This window comes from Centruroides sculpturatus, unplaced genomic scaffold, assembly GCF_000671375.1.
Source record: "Centruroides sculpturatus isolate CEXI.00-Female unplaced genomic scaffold, Cexi_2.0 scaffold206, whole genome shotgun sequence".
Lineage (NCBI taxonomy): Eukaryota > Metazoa > Arthropoda > Arachnida > Scorpiones > Buthidae > Centruroides > Centruroides sculpturatus.
In genome coordinates, this window is record NW_019384442.1 from 249728 (window position 1) to 263712 (window position 13985).

The window sequence follows — 13985 nt, forward strand, 5'->3', positions numbered from 1 at the left end:
ATTTTTCTCCGTTGCGTGTCGCTTCGCGTTGAATTTTCGTCGATGTTAAGCCTAATGAAGACTATTGTATTGTTAAAAATTATTTTTTTATTTTGTACAAACAAAATAAATTTATTGAAAAATATAAAAAATTATACTTCAGATGTTAATTTAGTATCAAAAACGTAAAATATTTGAGTAGCCCGAGAAATAGCCGAAGATTGCAGCGCCACAGCACTAGCGAAAATTTAAATTTGCCGACTGGAATGCTTTCGGATAACGGACATTTCGGATAAACGACGCTCTACTGTACAATGCAACGCTTTTTAAAGCATATACAAGACACAAGTGTCCACATTGTTCTTCTCTGGTGGTTGGCCTGGTACTGGGACTGAGAACATGAAGGCCAAGCAATGTGGTTTGGGCGAACTCGTGACAAGTCATGCGTACACGTAGCGTAGAACATTACATTAACATGCGATTAGTCATAGTTTCTTTGCTTACTAGATATCTCGTAGCAAAATAGAACTGACAATCTTGAACTACACTTAAGTAAATTTCCAAGAAAATGCCTAAAGGCTCTGAACTTTACGACATCCAATCGTGGCGCCGCGGCACCCTGGTTGAAAAACACTGGTCTAAGCTATTAGATCACAGTTTTTAGGTAAGAGGAGATAAACATACAACAATGGAGACACATGGAATTTGAAAATCACATCATCACAAAACATATCAATATTTGAATGTTGTTTTATGTAGATGATGTGCAATCATATCAAATATAAATAAAATTATATGTTTGATAAAATTTTATAACTTTCCATGCTATCTAATCAATCATTATTGAATTTATTGTCATGTATACAATTTATTATTTCCATGATGTTTGAGAATGCCTAGGTTAATCTAATTTCCCTCATCCTACAGTTATGTCATTGATCTAAAGTAGTTGTATATTTTTGCTTATAATCCTGCAAAAATGATGAGAAATGAGTAAGCTCTCCTAGTTATTAACTAATTATAGATTTAGTGTCAAAGTTGATAGTAATTTTTCATTCTCAACTGATATCATGAACGCTACCAGTTAGTTTCAGGCAACTAGAACTTACCTGTAATCAATTGCTATTTTGGCTCATTTTTACATTTCATATTGCACTGATTTAAGGACACTTCAACATGCTGAAACTTTTTTTAGCATTAAATGATTTGTGGCATAAATTATAATAAAGAACTTTTCTATCTGTTTTACATGTTTATGATCCAAACTTCTGTGCATATTTTCTTAGCAATTAAGCATTAGTTTTGCTTTAGTTACAAAGTTCCAAGGATAAATTTGTTGATTAAATTAAATCTATGACCATACAAATAATTTGGGTCCTTATAAAATATTCCTTTTTAATAATCCAACTAGACAGATGGCTAAACAACTTAAAAACCAATGAAATGACATTAAAAAATACATACAATACAATTGATGAGAACCTTTTTTTTAGAGGATCCAATGCCAAACACACAGCATTAAAATTCTTCACAATATCACTCAGGTAAAAATCAGTTGCATTTATATCTAGTTGGATTATTAAAAAGGAATATTTTGTAAAGACCCAAATTATTTGTATGGTCATAGATTTAATTTAATTAGTTTTTGCTATTTATCCATATTGTTGGTTGAAGTGAACTTGATACAATGGAATACTTTCTGCACATACTTCATACACAAAAGTTTGCCTACTTTATTCACAAGAAATTATCTCCCTTTTATTAAATTAAACATTATATTTATACAAGTTTTGGAAAGATTAAATTTAACATTATTAATACCAAAAGCGCTCAGCAACTAAATAATAATAAAGAAAACACCTTTTTTTGCCGAGAAATAAATATAATTTGCAAAATATAATTTTTTCGACCTGAAGATGGCCTATTAACTAGGCTGAAAACGTTTGTTTTTGCAAATTATATTTATTTCTCGGCAAAAAAAGGTGTTTTNCAAGTTAGATGATTCAAATTTGAAACATTTGAATTTTGCATACTCATCTGTAACTGAATTATATAGTGATGTTTCTCATGTGAACTATATATGCACAAAAAGATTCATTGCATAGATGAACTATACATCATTCGAAAAAAATAGTACCTGCATCATGCAAACAAGTTTATAAAGCACTTATTTAGGCCTAAAAATGGTCAAATCCACAAAATATGTAGTAAAAATCATAAATGCATATAAAATATGCATTGCATTATCACTTTTATCAGACAACCTAGTTTGATCCTACTTGGAACAAAATTGTGTTTCTATCAAGATTTTTACATCTTAGCACTGCATTTCTAAAACTTTTTGCTTGTGCAACCCAATATATTTCTTTATGCATTATGCATTATTGATAATAACTTCTACATGTAAAATGTAACATTGAGTACATTTCTATTTAGAGCAGTTCAGACCAATTTTGATTTGTAACAAGTAACTTACTTCAGTTTCAGTTTTTATTATTGAAATTTAACTATTAAAAAATGTAAGACTGAAGATTCTAAATAAATCAGTTTGAAAATTATTCAGGAGTCTATTTTACTTCGAAGAATATGGCAAGTTTATTTTTTTCAGGGCTGTGGAGTCGGAGTCGTGGAGTTTTGGTGTTTTAGCCTGAGCCAGAGTCGTCAAAAAATCCGCCGACTCCGACTCCTTTTTACTCACCAATGTATATAAAACAGAAAAGTATTGGAATCGTGTCAAATTTGACCCTCCAAGTTTTTTTTTGCAAATCTACACGTTTGGAGACCTCCCGAGCCCCTCAAAAAAGTCAATAAAAGGGGAAAAATTGTGTGTGTGTGTGTTGGCGTCTAATTTGTTTAATTTCTTTATTTTTTGTTCTGAGATATTAAACAATACCTTAGAATGGGTAAAGTTTAAAAAACGAAATGTGGCACTGTAGCTTGCATATAAAGAGGCATTAATACTATTAAATTTTGGTTCTTAATTAAAGGTCGACAGGGTGAAGACATAAAAGGGGTCATGTGTAATATGTCTTAATGAATATTTTACTTGTTATTAGCATTCAAAATTTAAAAAAATAAAATAAATCTCATCTCTACCTTCAAAGTAAGCTTTTTATGTCATTTTATAATAGTACAGTAAAACCCATCAAGATGTTCTCGCCTAAGATGTTAGAATGTGTATGGGGACACGATTTAGTTCAACCACTTTATGACGCTTAATAACTAACTCCTGTGTTAAACCATCTGACTCCAATTCTGACCACTTTGACCACAGAAATTATTAGGCTTCAAACAGGGTGAACAAAATCATGCCCCCCCACACAGTCTAACATCCACACATATAGAAAAAACCTCGAATCTTTTGCTTAATTAACTCGAAATTTCAAGGTTTCTGAGTCCAATAATGTAAAAATTTGGTAGGGTCATTTTTTGACCAAGCGCTACACTTTCTCTGTTATATATAACAGCCAGAAAAGTAAAAATTATCGAATACATATTTATATATTATTTTATGACTACAACCTTGCATAAAATATCTATTTTGATATTATTCAAAATAGAAAAGAAAAATCAATTTCATATATACATATTCCATAAACTTAATTTTACTACTAAATGATAATAATAATACAAAAAACAAGTTGTTAAAATTTTCAGTACTTAACAGATGCATCCACTGTTCCTAGTTCTTAGAGAATATTTCAGTAAAGCAACTATTACAAGTATTTCCATGGAAGGTAGTATCATTTTGCAACCAATAGTTTGAGATATGCTGTCTTAGCATTTAATTAAAGAAAAAACATGCACATGCATACAAATCCAGCATTTACTTATATTATCATCTTTAGAGTCAACTTATCTAAAAACAATTTTAATCTCTACAGTAGATCTTTGAAATAATAGCCATTAAAATGACTTGTAAGAGAAAAAAAAAATTGAAGTACATTGGGAAAACTATCATTGCACAACAAGTGAATGATATATAGAAATACTATCAGAATGAAGTATTCAGTTTTTATAATATTCAATATTCACCAATATTCAAGACATTAAAATGATTAGAAAGTTATATATATATATATACATACATACATACATACATATATACAGCAGACCCCTCTATAATGCGGGTTCATATAATGTGGATTCGTAAATTGCAGCGAAAAAATTGCGACCATATTCGTATAAAGATGCTAACAGAGACTCGTAAAATGCGGTAAAACATCACTGCTGACTTGTGTCGCGACAGGATTGGTCGAATCTGGACCAACAGTGGACAAGCAGCCGAACTACTTACACACTATGGAGAGTTTAGGCAGGTAAGTTGAGTTCTGTTTAGAAATTGATTTAACCCCTTTCGCAATGTTAGCAGATTTAATGTTGTCTTTATTTTTCACGATTGTCACTATCGTTGTTCTCGGAATATGGTATGCAACAATTAAAATCTCGAACACGCATGCCACCTTCATATTTCTCAACAATTTCTTTTATCACTTCCATTGTGATCCTAGTCATTTTATTAGTTTTCTGTTGCTTTTCATTTGCCTTTTTGCAATTCATGATTAATAAAAATAATAAAATTTTACTTACAAATTAAAATGAGAAGAAATTTAACAAAGTCATAAACTGTTGCACTGCAAACGTCTAGTCTGGTTTAGTACACCGATAGTGCTACTTGTTCATAGATGGCGCATATAATTGATTTAAGTCGTATACTGAGCAAAATTTGTTTAGTCCAAACAGGACATATTCCAAATTGGATGTATTCTAAAGCAGACGTATACTGAGGTACCACTGTATATGTTTTTTAATACTTTTCAGTCTATGAATAAGTCTCACTTGTCAAGCCAGTTTTCCTATAAAATATAAAGGTTAAGTCTCACTCATTCAGTTTAGTATGTTATTCTATGAAACTGGACAGTTTAGAATCATCTATAGTCAATGTAGGAAGTATGTTTAATGAAAAATTGTCATTTCTGTTGCTAAGTGATGTACATTACTTAATATATTGATGTTTTGTAAAATGACTGCATGTAGAAAGTATTAGTTGACGAAGCTTTACATTTAATAAATGATAAATTCTTAGCCAGAAATATACTTCTGATATTAAAACCAATGACAATACATCCTATTTAAGCTCCATCAATGTGAACACCATACTATGTAAACTCTGAGATTCAATTGCATCTGTTGCTTTGAATACTTTCACAAAAGAATAAATTGTGCTTTGAACAATCCTTAAAAGTTTGTGTCAGCCCAAAATACGTGCCAAATGAAATGTTTAAAGTTTCTTTTTTATCTCAGTTGGTGTATAATCTGATAATATCAGACTTTTAAAATTTAAAAAATTTTAAAAAAAGGACATTTCATTCTAATTTTAAAACATTTCCTTTTTAATTATTTTTCAGTTAATTCTTTCATGTTAACAAAAGTACAAAGAAAATATCATGACAGAATTATTATTAGTTTTTTTATGATTTTTTTTTAAATAATCAAATACCCCAATCTGCATGGACATTCACAAGAGCTTGCCCCCTTCAGTGTAGATGTTTCAATATTGTAAAGTATTAAGAACTATGTTTCAATTGCATTCATAGCTAATTATCCATCACATCTGACATTACTTTTCAACACTATTTTCCTATTTTTGAAAGAACTTTCTCATTTTTAAACAAGACAACTGTTATTTCATGAGAATATTTTCTGACATATTTAGTGCTTAAGATTGATGTTACACAGTAGGGGAGAGTTTTGTACCTACAGACATCACATACCTATGGACACCTCAATATTATTTTAATATGTTGTAGTAAAACAGTTACTTGTAGCGACATTTCTTGATGAATTTGATAACTAACATAAACTTAAAAAAAAGTCAGCCATTTTGATTTGTTCGTCGAGAGTGCAACACTCGTTATATTTTTCCTGCAAAAGTATTTTTTTAAATCTGATTTAATCATCTGTTTCATTTGATTTTTTGCAAGGTGAGTAATCAATATTTGATGTTTTAATGAAATATTACTTTGTACTTACGATATTTGAAAGATTTTTATAGATAAGCTCCGTTTTTTTATGACTCATAACCTTTTCAACATTTCAAGTCAGAATTACACAATACAAGTCAGAATTTGTACCTATGGACTGTCCTTAGGTACATGTCTTTCACATTTACTTTGATCATTATGCATAAATATTGTTTTCAAATGCCATGAAGTTAAACAAATATAAAAAGACCCAATCCCGAAGAAGAATCGGTCGTGGCTGCAGCAAATCTGGTTTTGAGTGGAAACTATTGGAAGACTAGATACAATGTAAAGTTTGTAAGTTATGGTGTCATGAAAATTGCACTGCATGTGAAAACTGTTACTCAAAATGTGACCCAAAAGTTATTAATAAACATTTTTATTAATATTTGCTTTGTTTCATTTCTATGTGTTTCTGTTCTTTATGTCCTTAGGGCTGTCCCTAGGTACAGGCAACTTTTGTACCTACGGACAAGTGACAATTTTTTTATTTTATCTATTATTTTATTAAATGGAAAAGGTATTGCATAAACCATTTTACTATATGAAAGGCATATAAAGTGGTTATGAAATACCTTTGAACAATTGAGATTAAAGAAGTATTTCCATATTTTATAGTCGTTAAAATTTTCATGTCCATAGGTACAAGACTCTTCCCTACATTATAAAAAATTAATCTATTAATAAACAGATTATATGGTTATTCCTAGTAAATAACTGAATCAATCCTTAACAAGAGGAATTTTTGTCTGGCAAATTAGAAGACACGCAACAAAACTTTTGGCGATTTCGTCAATCGTATCATTCCTTGATCCACAATTCTTTTTGGTTTTTTATTCACATAGGAATGCTTATTATATTAGCAGGGTGCCAACAGTTTCTGGCAGAGATAAAATCTTGCTGTTAATATTTATGAAAAATTTAATTCAGAAACACCAATTTCAAGAGATTTCTGCCTTATTTCAATTATTTATTTTTAAAAATTTTCAAAATTAACTTTAAACTTTTTATAGTAGTCAATTAACTAAGTCATTAAGCAATATCTGTATACATTAACTGGCAATTAACCATCAGCATAAAATATAATTTTATTACAAACATTCAGGTATCATCTTAAAATTCAAACCATATTCTTTATTACATAATAAAAATGAACATAAATTTATTTTAAAAAGTGAAAGTGATAATATATTCCATCACAAATGCTTTATCAAACAACCTATTTTTATCCTTGATAAAATCCATAAAAATTAAAAGAAATAAATGATTCAGTTCTTTTATTTTGATATTCATATCATATTTTATATAAATTCTGTTTTGTAACAATTTAAATTTCACATGAAAACATTGAATATCTGTAAAACTAAAAAAATTTTCCAAATATTCAATACTTCCATTTAAAATTTTGAAAATTTAAGTGAGAAATTTATTCAAAATTTTAACATTTATCATTAGATTTTATTTGGATCTCTGATCAATTTATCAACAGATTTCATATGGAATTAATTTTGACAATCCATTAAATATTTTTATATATTATTTTAAAGACAGAAAGATTAAAATCAATATAATCTTCCAGAATGGAATAATTAATTAATTTTTTTTTCCTGAATTTCATTACTTCCATTTTTCTTTAAATCTGAACTAAATCATCAATTGAATAGTAAACATTATTTCTAGATTTAATGTGTATATAAAATTAGTTAAACCTCTAAACAAAACAATTAATAAGTATAATAAGTGAAGTCCACTTACAAAATTAAATATAATTACTATCTTAGAAACTTAATTTTCATTTGAAATATATCTTCCTTATTAACTTTACATCACTGCTTTAGCCTTTACCAATTTCTAGCACCTTACGCCTCCTAGCGGAATGAGTTTCTTATATATATTATTATTAAAATATATTTGTCATAATTATTTATTTATAAATAATTATTTTTATTTTATGGTAATGTTGATTCATATAAAATAAAAAGAATTAATAATCTTAAAATATTTCAAATTAATGTTATTAATAATATTTGAAATAAACTCATTCCTCGTAGATGTGCTCGCACCGAAGAAATTGACAATGAAATAAAAGTTAATTTTATACTTAATTAGATATGATTTAAACTAATGATGAGCAAACATTTCTGGATGCGGATAACATGCATTGTTCCTTTCCTTAATTTTAAAATTTTAATTAAATTTTAAAATTAAGGAAATAGAAGAAATAATAAATAATATAGACACAAAAATACAATTTACAATCGAAGAAGAAAATAATGTTGATAACAGTATACGGTACCTAGATGTCGTAATTTCAAGGAAAGAAAATAAGCTAGAATTTGAGCCTTATAAGAAACCGTGTTCAATTGAAACCACAATAAGATACAACTCTAATATACCTATGTATATAAAAAAGAATGTTTTTCATATGGAGTATACAAAAATACAAAATAGAACCAGTAACGAAATTATTAAAAATAAACATATAAATAATTTAAAGAAAAAATTCAATATAAACGGATACCCAATCAGTTTAATTAATAAATGGCAAAAAAATAATAGATAATGCTACCAAAACGAAAGATAAAAAAAACCAGAATAATAGACTGTAAAACAAAACCAAAATATGTAGGTTTTCCATACATACAAAATATGTATGAGCAAATAAATACAGAAATGAAGAAAAATAATATGAAACTTGCTCCAAATTATGAAAATCTATTCTCAAGATTAAAGGCTAAACAGAGTATTAAAAAACAAAAAATAAATAAAGAAGAGACGAAAAATATAGTATATAAAATACCATGTACAGTACCTGTAAAAACAACAGTTTTTATATAGGCGAAACAAAACGAAAACTAAAAATAAGAGTAAAAGAACATATGTCAGATTTGAAGTACCACCGATTAAACTCAGTATTCCATGATCATTGTGTACTAAATGACTGCAATATAGATAAAACTAACATACAGATTCTACACAAAGAGAAGAAAACATATAACAGAAAATTTAAACAGATTGTCGAGATTATTAAAAATAAAAATAACAATTGTATAAATAAAAACTTAAGCATTAAAATTAGTGAAAACTGGATAAAAATATTGTAACTAAGTTAATGACGATTGGTTGTAATTAAGACGATAATCACCAAAGTTCAATGTTCATGGAAAAATAAATAATTGTAAAAATTAATAATATAAGTTAAGATTAATATAATAATTCCTGTTTATACACGACTTTCTATTGTATACTGAAATTGGTTCAAAAATCAGCTCACTTATATATGTAAATTAGTAGAACAAATAGTGTCATTGTGGAAACTGCGCACGAGTATTGTTTTACGAAATGCTACAACTGATAACGTGCGTATTTGATATCTATATAAACTATAGGTAAAACAAATATTAATAATTGGTTTGTACAATTTAATGTAATAGCTTTAAAGTTCTATGTTATACTGTAAATTAGCAGACCAAATAGTGTCGCTGAGATGATTTTATGTGAAACTCGTCGAAGGAAAGATGACAACAGTTATTGTATGAATTTTGGTGAAATATGCGAATATTGAATACAGGTAAAACAAATATTGTTAAAATATGTTGTAAATTTCAATTTATTTATTTAAATTATTTGTATAAACTAAAAGAACGCCGTATTCGAAAGCACTGTGGTCATGCTGTTATCTTCGAACCTGTTTATTGTCCATTTGATATATAGAATATGAAACTGTCCATCCTGTACGACATTTGTACGCTTGTGATTTGTGCGTTTGTGGTATGTTTTTTAAATGTTTTTAAAAATGTTATCTACGGGATGTTTAACTCGCGTATTTATGTATATTTTTTCTCATGTTTTATTTTTAATATTTAGTTGGCTGAAGAGGGGCTAATGCCCGAAACGCGACTTGTAAATAGCGTCCCAACTGAATAAAGTGTGAATAATCTGCCAAGTGTTGAATATTGTCACCTTAGTGTGTCTGTAAAGAAGTGTGAGATCCGACCTCAGAATAAGCCCAAAATTGTTCATTTTCTCCCTAAATTTTCGACGTATTTAAAATAAATTTGTCGCCTCCTCGTTAAAATAACATTGTCAGAAAAAAGAATCAAATATCGATCGCAACTTATAACTTTCATCGTTAATATAAACATTCAACCCTCGAACAATAACATTCCTCTTCTGCAAGATAAAAAGTTTATAGTTAAAGTCCGAATTCGTCATTTTGTTTTGGTCCCGGGAACAACTTTGACCTCCACACCTGCAGGACCAACTCTATCTCACACTATAGGAGATCACCTGACTGATTTTCCCAGTCCGAAGCTATAAAAGCGACTTCTTTCCCCCTCCTCGGGGGGGAGTCTCACATCTACGGTCTAGAAGGATTAATTAAGTCTCCGGGAAACTTTAACTGTGTGCATCGATCACCGGAAAAAAAGGAATAAATTTTTCCCACCTACGTGGAAGTAAACTAGAGATATGAACAAATTATTGTAAACTCTCTCTCCGCGAGTTAGGAGCTAATAGTGAGCTAAATTCATTTCCCCATGTTAGATTTTGTAACCTTTTTTTTTCATTAGTCTAATAAATTATTGTTCTCATTGTTAAATGGTGTCCTTTTACTCGTATATCGCCTACGCCTCGTCGACGACACCTCTCACCTCCTCCACTCGACCTGACAAAAAGTATCCCGACCCTTCGGGACCGCATTCGAAATTTAGCCATCTTGACAAGTGAGCAGGTTTAACGACCTGTCGCCGAAAAGGGAGAGTCGACGGTTCCCGACCTCCCCGGCGGTTCACAGAAGCAACATAAAACTAACAACACGGTTTCATCAGAATCAAAAAACTTTGTAAAAATTTATTTTACAAAAATTTGAGCACCTATTCCTAATAAAATAACTCCTAAACTTTCAAGTTTAAATTTATTTATAACAATTTTAAAAAATTAATTTTAATCATCCCTTGAATTATCTCACAAGCATAAGGTAACTAAAACGGCCTAAATCATATCTCGAAATGATTGTAGTATCACTACGCAACATTTACATTCATTTTGTTTTTAAAAAATCCCTTGCAAAGTTGATTACAGTATATGCACAATGCTACTCTATCAACGGAGTAGCGTGGGTGTCAGCCGCCCGGAGCGGAGGAAAATTTCGCTGTCTCGTTATTTAGGTATCTCAATCTAAAAGACTAAAATTCAGTTTCGTGACAGAATAAGTAATAAAAAATTCCGTAGCCACTTGTTTAAAATAGCTCCATTGGATATTGGAAGTGCATATGAATATGAGTGAATCGTACAAGCAAAAGAAAAAAAAAAGTCGACAGATTGCGCAGGATATCTCCGGGCGAAATTAATAGTTCACCCGGACGGTGAGTCAGTTTTCGAGCTGTTCGGATGGTAACACTATCATAGGTGCGACGAAAATATACAATAAGATGGTTCAAATTTTTACAACATATTGTTATTTATTGTGAAATTTTGCCGCCCCCACTACGCTACGCCACTGTACTCTATACATCTAGATTAAGATAGTTGACATAATAGCGCCTACTGCATTACCTTCGAAACCACGTACAGAAGACTTATTCTGATTATATTACATAGAAGTTGAGCTTAAGAACGAATGATAGATATGAGCTATTTAATTAAAGAAGCCAAGATAATTAAACGCATTTTCATGATTTTTCTCAGACGAACAAACTTTCTAAACTTGCCCTGTGTGGGGCATGGGTTTTTAAAATTCAAATTTTTCCCGGATTCCATAATTAACGGGAACTCTGTTATTAATTATTGGCAAAGAACTTACAATCTGAAAGAATAGAATATTGAGCACGCCGATGTACTGTATTTACGCGACAATATTCGCTGTTTAGTTTTGAGTTCGTTAGCGAAAATGACCAAAAGTAATACAAGAAATCATCGTTAATTCGGAATTCAAAGAACGAAATATTCGGGACTTCGAATTATCGATATTTCTGTGTTAATTTGCATAATTATATCTTTTTCCAAGATTATTTACATATTAACACTGCAAAAAAATGTACGCGTTTTTACATCTTATCGGTCATTTTAGAGGATTTGTTTTATCTTCGTATATTGTTGGTCTCTGGTGAAACAGAAAAAGGATTGAATTGGCCCCAAAAAATATTTTGTAGTGTCATTATAGTGTTAACATGATGTAATTTACTAAGCAAACGGAATGCGGTTACTTATACAGAAAGCTATTATTGTTAATTAATAAAAATAATAATATAAATAAATTTCAGGTAAACGGCACGTACCCAGTGAGAACCTTAAGGTCGCCAGATAGGTTTTTATAAAAAGTAAAGCAGAATTCCTCGAAATGGAGCCCAAATTATTAAAGTGGCTCAAAAAGTAATAAGTCGTTTAAATGTATCAATAGTAGCCTAGTCGTTAAAAATATATAATTGAGACGTTAAAATTAAAGAATTCCTGACACAGCGTCTTTTTTAAATTTTAACATTAGTTCCTATGAGTGCCCCTAGTTGGTGTTGACCGAGTGCAAACTAAAATTATAGAGCAAGAAAAAAGAGCCATATAAGAGGTTTATTGAATTTTATATAGGTCTTTATATAGGCCCGGTATTAGTATAACTGCTTAAGTTAACTCCTCCATTATTTTAATTTTTCTGCTTTTCCAAGCTTGGTGTAAGTGATTATTATTAATTTAAACTGTTAAAAATACATTATCTGATAATGCAAGGGACAAGGGTTGGACACAAAATAAATTAAAGCACAGACAAAGAGAACAAGGCCCGGATTCACAAACACCTCGCACCGTAAGTTAGAGCGAAATTCATCGTGTTACCAGATTCAAAAATCCAATAACGAGTTGCTTAACTTTCTCGGCAACCTTTAGTTGCACCATCTGTTATCACATTTTATGAAAACACTTTTTATATTTTTAACTATTATAAAATGGCAAAAAGCTTGAGGGTAGAAATGAGTTTTATAAAAAAAAAATTGTAAATGATATGAGATATGACACACGACCCCTTTACCCCTCGATCTTTAACCATCAAAATTTAATAGCATCAATTCTCCCTAATGCCTCCCTTCAAAATTTCATTTCAGAAATTTTCGACACAAGAGTTATTAAGCTTGAAAGAGGGTAAACAAAATCGTGCCCCACACACACACAAACATCCAAATACAGTGGGTGATCGGTTAACGAACATAATCCGTTCCAAGACTTTGTTCGCTATCCGAATTGTTCGTTAACCGATTATCGATTTACCATAGGTTTTAATGGGAATTTAATTAATTCGTTCCGGAGACCACCAAAAATAAAAAAATACAGTATATACTTTCTTACTATGTTTATTTATAATAATATCAATAAAAATATCCACAGCCGTGAGGCAGATAATAGTGAGGGCTTATCAGACCAAATGATGGGCACAAACGCTCAGAGATCAAAGTGAAAAAAATTTAATAAACACAAACGGTTACTACATAAATAGTAGTAACAGTCCGAACAGTCAGAAAACAGTCCGAAATGCATTTTGGGTTTTCATATTTATGTAGTAACCGTTTGTGTTTATTAAATTTTTTTCACTTTGATCTCTGAGCGTTTGTGCCCATCATTTGGTCTGATAAGCCCTCACTATTATCTGCCTCACGGCTGTGGATATTTTTATTGATATTATTATAAATAAACATAGTAAGAAAGTATATACTGTATTTTTTTATTTTTGGTGGTCTCCGGAACGAATTAATTAAATTCCCATTAAAACCTATGGTAAATCGATAATCGGTTAACGAACAATTCGGATAGCGAACAAAGTCTTGGAACGGATTATGTTCGTTAACCGATCACCCACTGTATTTGGATGTTTGTGTGTGTGTGGGGCACGATTTTGTTTACCCTCTTTCAAGCTTAATAACTCTTGTGTCGAAAATTTCTGAAATGAAATTTTGAAGGGAGGCATTAGGGAGAATTGATGCTATTAAATTTTGATGGTTA

At 30.1% G+C, this 13985-nt stretch overlaps 1 protein-coding gene and 1 long non-coding RNA gene across 2 annotated transcripts in view; one reads left to right on the forward strand and one right to left on the reverse strand.

Annotated features, from left to right (window-relative positions):
* Window positions 1-7865, reverse strand: part of LOC111620184 (transmembrane and ubiquitin-like domain-containing protein 1) — a 23643-nt gene extending 15778 nt beyond the window's left edge. Inside the window, exon 1 of the mRNA XM_023362067.1 lies at window positions 7758-7865. The gene's annotated coding sequence lies outside the window, so the exon portion shown is untranslated. The remainder of the gene's footprint in view (window positions 1-7757) is intronic.
* A 1306-nt stretch (window positions 7866-9171) lies between these two features.
* Window positions 9172-10530, forward strand: LOC111620177. The gene is made up of 4 exons (XR_002755869.1): window positions 9172-9391; window positions 9468-9573; window positions 9646-9773; window positions 9870-10530. It is a non-coding gene; the product is annotated as an uncharacterized LOC111620177 (long non-coding RNA).
* The last annotated feature ends 3455 nt before the right edge of the window (window positions 10531-13985 follow it).